Genomic DNA, 13525 nt, shown 5'->3' with positions numbered 1-13525 from the left:
AATCGTACAATAAAGGATCCTCCTCTCTACGTATTCGCAATACATTACATTTGTCAATGTTAAGGGTCAGTTGCCACTCCCTGCACCAAGTGCCTATCCGCTGCAGATCTTCCTGCATTTCGCTACAATTTTCTAATGCTGCAACTTCTCTGTATACTACAGCATCATCCGCGACAAGCCGCATGGAACTTCCGACACTATCTACTAGGTCATTTATATATATATTGTGAAAAGCAATGGTGCCATAACACTCCCCTGTGGCACGCCAGAGGTTGCTTTAACGTCTGTAGACGTCTCTCCCTTGATAACAACATGCTGTGTTCTGTTTGCTAAAAACTCTTCAATCCAGCCACACAGCTGGTCTGATATTCCGTAGGCTCTTACTTTGTTTATCAGGCGACTGTGCGGAACTGTATCGAATGCCTTCCGGAAGTCAAGAAAAATAGCATCTACCTGGGAGCCTATATCTAATATTTTCTGGGTCTCATGAACAAATAAAGCGAGTTGGGTCTCACACGATCGCTGTTTCCGGAATCCGTGTTGATTCCTACAGAGTAGATTCTGGGTTTCCAAAAACGGCATGATACGCGAGCAAAAAACATGTTCTAAAATTCTACAACAGAGCGACTTCAGAGATATAGGTACCCTCCGCCACGAACCGTATAGTGGATTGCGGAGTATGTATGTAGATATAGATTTAGACTGGGTGTCGTGTTGTCCTTATCATCATCATTTCATCCCCATCGACACGCAAGTCACTGAAGTGGCATCAACTCGAAAGATTTGCACCAGGTGAATGGTCCACCTGACGGGAGGCTCTAGTCACATGGCATTTCCATTTCCAATGGAGATGTGCCACCAATCAAGCCAACAATGCGGTAGCAGCTGTCATATCAGAGCAGGACACCACGTGGCAGCCGATAGTGATGCAGGAAGTTCGTGTCAAGAACTGATAGGGCGGTGTCAAGTGATAGGAAAGACCACAGCATCAAGTCCCTTGAACTAGGGTCATCATTCCATGTACAGGGATCGTAATATCATTAGCTGTCCAAAGTTGCATGTGTGTCAATGTCATGTGAGGGCGCTTGCTGGTTGGTGACAGATTGCTGATGTCTGCATCCATGTCTATGAGAAAGATGATCTGTGTAGTGTGTGTCATAGGGATTTCATCCGCAAGTGCTGTGCGAAGGCGACTTGAGTATAGAGAGAGGCCTGGTGTGCCTGCCAGCCGGAGCGGCCAAGCGGTTCTAGGCGCTGCAGTCTGGAACCGCGCGACCGCTATGGTCGCAGGTTCGAATCCTGCCTTGGTCGTGGATGTGTGTGCTATCCTTAGGTTAGTTAGGTTTAAGTAGTTCTAAGTTCTAGGGGACTCATGACCTCAGAAGTTAAGTCCCATAGTGCTCAGAGCCATTTGAACCATTTCTGAACCTGGTGTGCCAACCCAGGCCACTGATTGAGTTTGGGAGCATGCATGGTGGTCTGTAGTTACATGCATCATTGGTGCAGTGAGTGTGCAACTAGCAGTAGTGTGTGGGGGTGGGTGGAGTTGTGAATAGTGCATTGCTGCTTGTCTGTTGAATCTGTTTGTCAACAAGCCAGAGGTCATTGACCTGAGCAGCAGGTGATAGCGGCAGCTCAGCTATGCTTATGGCGAGGCAGCTTTGAGTCAACACCTTTGGTGTTGTTGTCTGCGTAAATAATGCATATCCTGTATTGCCGATGGTGTGGTTGATGTTGGTGAGCTGTAACTTAGAGTCCAAGGGTTTGTGTTCATGCAACAGCATTGTGCCAGAATGAGATTATCACTCTTCAGCGAAGTGTGCGCTGATATGAAACTTCCTGGCAGATTAAAACTCTGTGCCGTACCGAGACTCGAACTCGGGACCTTTGCCTTTCGCGGGCAAGCGCTGTACCAACTGAGCTACTCAAGCACGACTCACGCCCCGTCCTCACAGCTTTACTTCTGCCAGTATCTCGTCTCCTACCTTCCAAACTTTACAGAAGCTCTCCTGCAAACCTTGCAGAACTACGAGGTGCATTCGAGTTCCAAGGCCTCCGATTTTCCTAATTAACTACTCACCTGAAATAGATGAAACTGACGTTACTTCTCGAAGTAATCGCCCTGCAGACGTACACATTTTTTACAACGCTGACGCCATGGTTCCATGGCAGCGACGAAGGCTTCTTCAGGAGTCTGTTTTGATCACTGGAAAATCGCTGAGGCAATAGCAGCACGGCTGGTGAATGTGCGGCCACGGTGAGTGTCTTTCGTTGTTGGAAAAAGCCAAAAGTCACTAGGAGCCAGGTCAGGTGAGTAGGGAGCATGAGGAATCACTTCAAAGTTGTTATCACGAAGAAACTGTTGCGTAACATTAGCTCGATATGCGGGTGCGTTGTCTCGGTGAAACAGCACACGCGCGACCCTTCCCGGGCGTTTTTGTTGCAGTGCAGGAAAGAATTTGTTCTTCAAAACATTTTCGTAGGATGCACCTGTTACTGTAGTGCCCTTTGGAACGCAATGGGTAAGGATTACGCCCTCGCCGTCCCAGAACATGGACACCATCATTTTTTCAGCACTGGCAATTACCCGAAATTTTTTTGGTGGCGGTGAATCTGTGTGCTTCCATTGAGCTGACTGGCGCTTTGTTTCTGGATTGAAAAATGGCATCCACGTCTCATCCATTGTCACAACCGACGAAAAGAAAGTCCCATTTGTGCTGTCGTTGCGCGTCAACATTGCTCGGCAACATGCCATACGGGCAGCCGTGTGGTCGTCCGCCGGTATTTGTGGCACCCACCTGGATGACACTTTTCGCATTTTCAGGTCGTCCTGCAGGATTGTGTGCACAGAACCAACTCTGGAGGCAGTCTGTTCAACAGTCATTCGGCGATCCCCCAAAACAATTCTCTCCACTTACTTGATCGTGTCGTCAGACCGGCTTGTGCAAGCCCGAGGTTCTTTCGGTTTGTTGTCACACGATGTTCTGCCTTCATTAAACTGTCGCACCCACGAATGCACTTTCGACATGTCCGTAACTCCATCACCACATGTCTCCTTCAACTGTCGATGAATTTGAATTGGTTTCATGCCACGCAAATTCAGAAAACGCTGTTCAAGTAAGGAAAACGTCGCCATTTTAAGTATTTAAAACAGTTCTCATTCTCGCCGCTGGCGGTAAAATTCCATCTGCCGTACGGTGCTGCCATCTCTGGGACGTATTGACAATGAACGCGGCCTCATTTTAAAACAATGTGCATGTTTCTATCTTTCCAGTCCGGAGAAAAAAAAATCGGAGGCCTTAGAACTTGAATGCACCTTGTAGCACTCCTGAAAGAAAGAATACTGCGGAGACATGGCTTAGCCACAGCCTGGAGGATGTTTCAAGAATGAGATTTTCTCTCTGCAGCGGAGTGTGCACTGATATGAAACTTCCTGGCAGATTAAAACTGTGTGCCGGACCGAGACTCGAACTAGGGACCTTTGCCTTTCACGGGCAAGTGCTCTACCAACTGAGCTACCCAAGCATGACTCACGCGCCGTTCTCACAGCTTTACTTCTGCCGGTACTTCGTCTCCTACCTTTTGACATCATTGTGAGTTGCACTAGAGGTGACCGTTTCACTAGCCATAATATTCACAGGGTGTGATCGAGCATGAGATTTACGATCACTTAGATTCGGAGGTGGCACCACAGTAGGGAAGTGTGTTGTCACTGAGTGTTTTGTCATGTTTGACTTAAAGTTGTTGCTGAGGAGTACGTGACAGGTGTTGGAGTAGCAGTAAGTTAGCCGTGTCGTACTTGCTGGAGGCACGAACAGAAATAAATAAATCACTGATCAGATCGGCTCGTTTGCGATGTGGCTGAGCGGAATGACGCTTTTGGCGCTATCATCGATGATGTTTTCCGTGGCCTTGATACTTTGACACAGGGCAAACAACATGGCAGGTTGATCAGAATGGAATGGTGGGAGTTTAAAACTTGGACAATTTGGGAGTCCCAATGCTGTGGATGTGGAACAGACCAGAGTGTGAAAGGTCCTGGCAATCAGCATTTGGTGCAGTAGACCCGGAAGCAACATCAGTAGCTGACTGTCCATGCTGTCGTATGATATACTGATGCTGAAGTGCGGATGGCAGAAATGCGGGCAATTACAACACAATAGGTGAGGCAGCGACGTCATCTGTGGGAAGTTCATGTATCGGCATGACTTTCTATGGTATGCATGGCAGGAAAACGAGCACATACGGAGAAGTCGGGATGTCGTTGAGGAATAGTTCATGAGACTGCATGCTGTGGTCTGTGTCACATGGTGGAAATGCGAATGCACATGATGCAGAAGATGTGAGATGAGCTCACTAAACAGCACAGGCAATATGTATTACATCTCTTCGCTCAAACCGAGCGAGGTGGCGCAGTGGTTAGCACACTGGACTCGCATTCGGGAGGACGGCGGTTCAATCCCGCGTCCGGCCATCCTGATTTAGGTTTTTCGTGATTTCCCTAAATCGCTCCAGGGATGGTTCCTTTGAAAGGGCACGGCCGACTTCCTTGCGTAATCCGATGAGACTGATGACCTCGCTGTTTGGTCTCTTCCCCCAACAATCCAATCCAATCTTCGCTCAAACGGCGTTCACAAGTTTATAAATGTGGCGTGGGTGCTATTCTTTACATTAGGAAAGACGCTTCTGTAATGCCCCTACGTAATATAATATAATTGTAATATTCTGGCTGCGAGTACCAGTGATGATGCGCTACCGTTATTTGATACGACAACGCTTTTTGCTCTGACGACAATGCTATTTGCTGAAAAAACAGAGAGGAGCATCTTGGTTTCCTTGTAATTTTTGGAAATAACTAATGACGATTGGACATTGTGTTTTTCTGAGGTCAGATAAGTTTGCAAAACGAAGTAATTTGAAGTGCAGAAGTCAGTAGTTGCGAATCATAAAATATTGAATTTTTGGAAAAAAGAAGATAAATAAGTTTAGGAACCTCTATTCGTTGTTGGATCCTCGTAGCTTCATAAAAACTGTTAGTGTGTTTAGCAATACAGTGCATAGTAATTTCTTCGCGAATTAACAATACTGGGCGAGTCTGCTACGATCACGGTCCGTCAGCTTATATGTTCAAGACGATCCCGTTGTTAGAACATATCATACTGCCACTGTTGTTCAACCTTATTATTCTGAAAGTTTTTCCAGAAAATCTTACGGCGACTGTGAATATTGTGTCTGCTAAGGGAGACGGCGTGCTCATGGCGAGTTCCAGCACTTTTCTCCGACTTTACCTGGAATTCCCTGAAACCTCCGATCGCCAGCTAATCCTGTACCTAACCCGTTCTCTCCTTACAGCAGCCACGAAGAAAACACAATCATCTATAGTCAATTTTTTTCACAGATTCTTTGTATAAGACAGGTAAAAATTTTCAAAACGTATGCATCTAGGCAAAAAATTCAAAATAGCGGTTTTTTAGTGAACTACCTGTCTTAGCTTTGTCGAAGACAAAAAAGGCAAGCAAGTTCATTGATTAATTTTTCTTTTACGGCGTAGCAGTGTCATTTTACGTCTCTGTTGATGAGGGTGGGCGTGACTGTTCACAGTAGGCACTGCCAAAATTGTAGAGCTGATCGGAGATTTCAGAGAATGCCAGGTAAAGTCGGAGAAAACTGCTAGAACTCGCCAATACCTGGATTCTTTGTCGGAAGCCGTTGTTCATCGTTATAAATGGCACTGTCCACTTTGTGGGAATCTCTCTGCGAAATAACGTGTCTACTCATTTGCACAGTTGGTCGGTTCGTGGATGCCGGAGCTGACGAAGGTGGGGAAGTCTGGTAAACTGAGGGCATACTGAAACTGCGAAACGGAGTGTCGGCGGGGTACCGTTCTTTGTTATGCACATCGGCATTGCACCCTGTGATATCACTGGTCTCACATCTCGTTGTTTCAGGTTTAAGCACTGAATGTTGCATAGCATATGAATATTCAGTATCATAACGTGGCACAAAATACGATGACGCAGTGGTGTCTCAGTCGGCTGGGTTGAAGTGTGTAGCAGAAGCGGCTGATAATGGCTCCATTGTCATAGTTCTGTTTCCGGCGCGGAAGCAGAACTCGAAAATACGGCGTGACACAGGAGTTGAGGGTCACCATGTAGCTACATGGTACAGGCGAGGTATACGAACAGAAATTACACTGAGTGCTAGGTACACATGGTACCTTATTGCCCATTAATGCACAGATTACAAAGAACGTCAGACATATTAACAAGCTAAACTCCGACTTTGATTTTATCCATACTGGATGAAAGGTCGTGATCGTGAATGTCAATGTTGAAAAATATATATCGGCTCAACCACTTGTTTATAGTGTAAAACACTAAGATTGACGCGTTTCGGAAGTCAAGCTTCCATCATCAGAATAATAAAGAGTAAAAGAATCTGTTAAAACTCGCTAAAATGGAACATGCACCAGGCACAATAAAATATAATAAAATTAAAACATCGTGGCTACCTCCCTTTTCGCAGCCGTGTCTTCCAAGGTGCATCTCCACATAGTCATCAAAATATAAAAAACTCTAAAATGGTGTCGCCTATGGTGTTCAACATCTAACCACATGGCTCTGTCCTCTATCGTCGTAAACCGCCCGTGCGTCTTCGTTGGTACCACACACCACGTAGCCAAACACGACACTCAAACGCGAGTTAGCTGACGCGCAAGTAAACAAGGAAATCACAGAGATGTCTATACAGATAACGTATACATGTTCCAAGGACCTCATGAAATGATGGTATCCTGCCAGTATCTAAAAATGTAATCACTGAAAGAAACAAGTGAAATGTTTGAAAAAGTTACTTGTATCACCAGTTAGCTGTTCATTCAGTGTGTTCTGATTATCCACGCTATGGATCGTAATTTCCAGCTGTTCTAGTAGATCCAGCTTTTTGCCTTTGTCCTGTCTGTGTAAAATAACGAGATCCTCATCTATTCCCAACATGGGGTGTCCCGTTTCGCAAATATGCGTGGCTACAGCTGACTTTTCGCAATTATTAAGCCGGAAAGCATCGCTATGTTCTTTGTAACGTAGTTTAAAGGACCTACATAGCTTAGTTTAAAGGACCTACATAGCTTGCCTTGCACGTGTTACAATGAATTTTATAGACCCCAGCTCTCTCATATATATCGCTTTCCTGCTGTAAATTATTTCTTATACGACGATAGAGGACAGAGCCATGTGGTTAGATGTTGAACACCATAGGCGACACCATTTTAGAGTTTTTTATATTTTGATGACTATGTGGAGATGCACCTTGGAAGACACGGCTGCAACAAGGGAAGTAGCCACGATGTTTTAATTTTATTATCAGTTTTATTGTGCCTGGTGCATGTTCCATTTTAGCGAGTTTTAACAGGTTCTTTTACTATTTATTATTCTGATGACGGAAGCTTGACTTCCGAAACGCGTCAATTTTAGTGTTTTACACTATAAACGAGTGGTTGAGCCGATATATATTTTTTAACATAAATATATATATATTTTTAAGATAAACTCCGACTGACACAACCAAAGAGTAACATCAATCGGCGCTGCCAATGTCAGCAAGATGATTCTGACCACTGACCAGAGAAATAGTTCGCTGAGCCCCTATGTAACCAACTGGAGTCTTTGGTCCCTTCTTCTTGTTCTTCACAGAATGTACCATTACTGGATAACTTATCTCAATAGTCTTTCCCTCTGGTTGTTGCCTCAGTTGACAACAGGTCCTGACTGACTTCGTTTTGCAGCAACACAGAGCCCTGCCTTAGCGGACATCTTCCGTAATGCTGGGCCAAATGATTTGCTACTGATGTTGAGGCCTCCTCTGGCCTCCTGACATTACACCAATGGATTTTTTATTCTGGGGATATGTAATGGAAATTGTTTTACATATGAGGGTGGATTTTGAAAACGACGGTCGTGTGAAACCCAGCTCGCGCTGTTCGTCCACGACACTCAGAGGGCCATAGACACGGGCTCACAGGTAGATGCCGTGCTTCTAGACCTCCGCAAGCCGTTCGATACAGTTCCCCACAGTCATTTAATGAACAGAGTAAGAGCATATGGACTATCAGAGCAATTGTGTGATTGGATTGAAGAGTTCCTACATAACAGAACGCAGCACATCATTCTCAATGGAGAGAAGTCTTCCGAAGTAAGAGTGATTTCAGGTGTGCCGCAGGGGAGTGTCGTAGGACCGTTGCTATTCACACTATACATACATGACTTCGTGTATGACATCGAAAGTGCACTGAGGCTTTTTCGTATGATGCTGTGGCATATCGAGAGGTTGTAACATTGAAAAATTGTACTGAAATGCAGGAGGATCTGCAGCGAATTGACACATGGTGCAGGGAATGGCAATTGAATCTCAATGTAGACAAGTGTAACGTGCTGCGAATACATAGAAAGAAAGACCCTTTATCTACAATATATACTCCTGGAAATTGAAATAAGAACACCGTGAATTCATTGTCCCAGGAAGGGGAAACTTTATTGACACATTCCTGGGGTCAGATACATCACATGATCACAATGACAGAACCACAGGCACATAGACACAGGTAACAGAGCATGCACAATGTCGGCACTAGTACAGTGTATATCCACCTTTCGCAGCAATGCAGGCTGCTATTCTCCCATGGAGACGATCGTAGAGATGCTGGATGTAGTCCTGTGGAACGGCTTGCCATGCCATTTCCACCTGGCGCCTCAGCTGGACCAGCGTTCGTGCTGGACGTGCAGACCGCGTGAGACGACGCTTCATCCAGTCCCAAACATGCTCAATGGGGGACACATCCGGAGATCTTGCTGGCCAAAGTAGTTGACTTACACCATCTAGAGCACGTTGGGTGGCACGGGATACATGCGGACGTGTATTGTCCTGTTGGAACAGCAAGTTCCCTTGCCGGTCTAGGAATGGTAGAATGATGGGTTCGATGACGGTTTGGATGTACCGTGCAATATTCAGTGTCCCCTCGACGATCACCAGAGGTGTACGGCCAGTGTAGGAGATCGCTCCCCACACCATGATGCCGGGTGTTGGCCCTGTGTGCCTCGGTCGTATGCAGTCCTGATTGGGGCGCTCACCTGCACGGCGCCAAACACGCATACAACCATCATTGGCACCAAGGCAGAAGCGACTCTCATCGCTGAAGACGACACGTCTCCATTCGTCCCTCCATTCACGCCTGTCGCGACACCACTGGAGGCGGGCTGCACGATGTTGTGGCGTGAGCGGAAGACGGCCTTACGGTGTGCGGGACCGTAGCCCAGCTTCATGGAGACGGTTGCGAATGGTCCTCGCCGATACCCCAGGAGCAACAGTGTCCCTAATTTGCTGGGAAGTGGCGGTGTGGTCCCCTACGGCACTGCGTAGGATCCTACGGTCTTGGCGTGCATCCGTGCGTCGCTGCGGTCCAGTCCCAGGTCGACGGGCACGTGCACCTTCCGCCGACCACTGGCGACAACATCGATGTACTGTGGAGACCTCACACCCCATGTGTTGAGCAATTCGTCGGTACGTCCACCCGGCCTCCCGCATGCCCACTATACGCCCTCGCTCAAAGTCCGTCAACTGCACATACGGTTCACGTCCACGCTGTCGCGGCATGCTACCTTTGTTAAAGACTGCGATGGAGCTCCGTATGCCACGGCAAACTGGCTGACACTGACGGCGGCGGTGCACAAATGCTGCGCAGCTAGCGCCATTCGACGGCCAAACCGCGGTTCCTGGTGTGTCCGCTGTGCCGTGCGTGTGATCATTGCTTGTACAGCCCTCTCGCAGTGTCCGGAGCAAGTATGGTGGGTCTGACACACCGGTGTCAATGTGTTCTTTTTTCCATTTCCAGGAGTGTAGTTGTCAACTCTGGCTATCAATTCCTTGTTTAGAGTGAATCTTGCTCTATCAAGAAAAATTTTCAGTTTTGGGAAGAGGTGGAAGTATGACGGAGCCATATCAGGAGAATAAGGCGGGTGTGGCAACAACTCGTACCATTAATTCGTGTACTTTTACCATGGCGACTGCACATGTGTGCAGGCGTGCATTGTCTTGATGGAAGATGACTTTCTTCCTTGATAAACCTGGCCTTTTTCGCGTATCTTCTGTTGCAATTTGTCCAGGAGGTTACCATAGTATTCTCCAGTAATTGTTTGCCCAGTGGGGAAATAATCTACAAACAGAATCCCCTTCGCATTCCAGAACACTGATGCTATGACCTTTCCCGCCGAAGGAATTCTCTTTACTTTCTTTGGTGGCGGACGATCAGCATGTTTCTACTGCTTTGACTGTTGTTTTGTCTCTGGGTTATAGTAGTGCACCCAAGTTTCATCTGCGGTAACACACCATCGCAAAAAATCTTGCTCGTTTCTCCTAAAACGGGCCAAAGATTGTTCAGATACGTCCATTCTCTTGCGTTTTTGATCCACTGTCAAGTGTCGCGGCACCCATGTAACAGATAATTTTTTCATTTCTAATTCTTCAGTTAAAATGTGATATATCCTTTCAGATCACGTCTGGCAAGAGTAAGCAATTTCACGCACTTTCAATCGGCGATCCTCAATGACCACTTCTTACAATGATTTCTGGAGTAGTGTCATATCTTGGCCGACCATTGCGCGGATCATCATCTAAGCTCTCCCGACCAAATTTAAATTCATTTGCCCACTTGGCAACAATTCAATATGAAGGAGCAGAGTCCCCCAGTGTATTTTGGAAATCGGCACGAATGTCCTTTGCTTTCATATCTTTCTTTATGAAGTACTTAATCACTGCTCCAATCAAGATTTTTTCTATCTTCGCAAGTCACTACGCGGGAACAAGAACAGAACCACGTCACCGCCACAGCTCTCTTCCAAGAGCACTGACGTGGCACATTTTTACAGGCAACAATCCAATGAAGATCACGTGAACAATTCGTCGCGCTAGTGCTGACCTCTTGAGGTGATCCCGAGAACTTTTCAAACCACCCTTGTACCATCATCTCTGCAGGACTCACACCAGCTAATGCGCTGGATAGACATCTACCATTCACAAATAGAGCCCACATCAAACGTCTGTCAATGTCCATAAGAGCTGCGAGAGATAACCTTTCAATGTAGATGTGTATTTCGGAAAAAAAGGTCATTACTGTACTCACAGGATACCTTATCTCCCACTCATTTTGAATCACCCTGTACACAACGCACAACACTCCAAAGCATCCAAAAATTCTCAGAAGACAATGAAATACCTGTGCCAGCAGGACAGAGCGGGTGAGGTTACATTTGTGTAAAGGGGTCAAAATAAGTTACTGTCAGTTGCACTCAACATATAAGCTTTATTAGTTAAAACACGGAAACACACAAGAAGAATCAAAAACTCTCAATATTTTAACAAAAAACCTCTTTTGATTTAATTTAGATTGGCTGAAGGACGCATCGAAAATCCAACGCACAATGCCTAAGCAAGGAACTAAGGTACAGGAGTTCTTATGGAGTTTTCACTTCTTTAGAGAAAAAAATTATCTTCAATATAAATAGGCTGAAAGCCTTAGCTTAAATTTTCCCCATAGAATTTGGCTGAAGGCCACACATTAATCAAGAACAGTATTATGGCTTAAGGTGGAGACTAAGATTTTCAAAGTTTAATTAAATGGGCTGAAAACTCGGCTGAAGGCCGCATATCAACAAAGCAATTTAACAGCTTAACACCTGAGAAGAAGAGCTTTCAATCTGAAAAGGCTGAAGGCCTTATCTTAAAATATTTCGTGTAAAACTCGGCTGAAGGCTTCATACTAAAGAATAACGATTTTATGACTTGAGGGCAAGACAAGGATTTTGAATTTTTAATTTAAGAGATATTAAAACTCAGCTGAAGGCCACACACCACGCAGAAAAAAATTTTATGGCTTAAGGCCTAAAGGGAAGAGCTTCTAAATTTCAACTAAAATAGGCTAAAGGTCACATACGGGACCCAAACAATCTCACGGCTTAAAGCCCAGGCAAAGAAATTTCCAATTTTTAATTTAAGCCGGAAACCTCTGTTGAAAGCCACATACAAACTATAAAATATTTCTTACAGCTTAAGGCCTAGACAAAATTTTTCAACTTTTGGTTCAAAAAGGCTGAAAACTCGGCTGAAGGCCACATACCACCTTCAAAGAAATTTACAGCTTAAGGCCTAGACACAAGGAATTTTCAATTTTAATTTTGAAAGGCTGAAACTCAGTTGAAGGCCAAATACCAAACAAGAAACCATTTTTTTGGCTTAAGAAAAAGGGACCTTGCAATTTTAATAAGTTAAAACTCGGCTGAAGGCCACACAGAGTACTTAAGACTAAAAAGGAAACACAAGGAGCGGTGCTCACAAGGGAACCTCCCCATCGCACCCCCCCCCCCCCCCCTCAGATTTAGTTATAAGTTGGCACAGTGGATAGCCCTTGAAAAACTGAGCACAGACCAATCGAGAAAAACGAAGAAGTTGTGTGGAACTATGAAAAACATAAGCAAAATATGCAAACTGAGTAGTCCATGAGCAAGATAGGCAACATCAAGGACAAGGTGAGGTTAGGAGTGCCGTGGTCCCGTGGTTAGCGTGAGCAGCTGCGGAACGAGAGGTCTTCAGTTCAAGTTTTCCCTCGAGTGAAAAGTATACTTTCTTTATTTTCTCAAAGTTATGATCTGTCCGTTCATTGACGTCTCTGTTCACTGTAATAACTTTAGTGTCTGTCTTTTGTGACCGCACCACAAAACTGTGCGATTAGTAGACTAAAGGACGTGCCTCTCCAATGTGAACCGAAAACATTTGATCGCCCGATTCCTCCACAGGAAAACACGTCTGATATATTCTGTACTACACTGGTGACGGCAAGTGTGTCACATGAGAGGAATATGTTGTCGACCCACCTAACTTGTACACTTGGCGAATGGGTAAAACGATTCTTCTACCTTGCACGATTTAGGTTTTCTAGTGGATGTGATAATCACTCCCAAAAAAGTGATCACATCGGACGGACAGGTAATAATTGTCTGAAGATAAAAAATTAAAATTTTCATTAGTCGGAAGATTTGAACCAAGGACCTCTTGTCTACAGCCGTTGATGCTAACCACGGGACCACAGCGCTCCTAATCCTGCATTATCCTTGATGTTGCCTATCTTGCTCATGAACTACTCAGTTTGTATATTTTGCTTATTTCTTTTTCACAATTCCACACAACTTCTTCCTCTTTTCTCGATTGATCTGTGTTCAGTTTTCAAGGTCTATCCACTGTGCCAACTTATAACTAAATCTGAGGGTGGTGCGATGGGGAGGTTCCCTTGTGAGAAGGTTGCAAGGGTCGGCCTGGGATTAAAACACTAGCGCACGTTTGGGTGAGACAGGCAGCCAAAGCGTAAGGTCAGATACGAGAAGGCAGCACAATCTAGGGACAGTTTACGCCCGACCGACAATCCAACCGTTTTCCAACCGTCAGATCCAACTGCACAAATAATGAAAATTATCACCCGATA

The sequence above is a fragment of the Schistocerca gregaria genome, chromosome 11 (assembly GCF_023897955.1).
Source record: "Schistocerca gregaria isolate iqSchGreg1 chromosome 11, iqSchGreg1.2, whole genome shotgun sequence".
NCBI lineage: Eukaryota > Metazoa > Arthropoda > Insecta > Orthoptera > Acrididae > Schistocerca > Schistocerca gregaria.
This window is presented reverse-complemented; position numbering follows the sequence as displayed.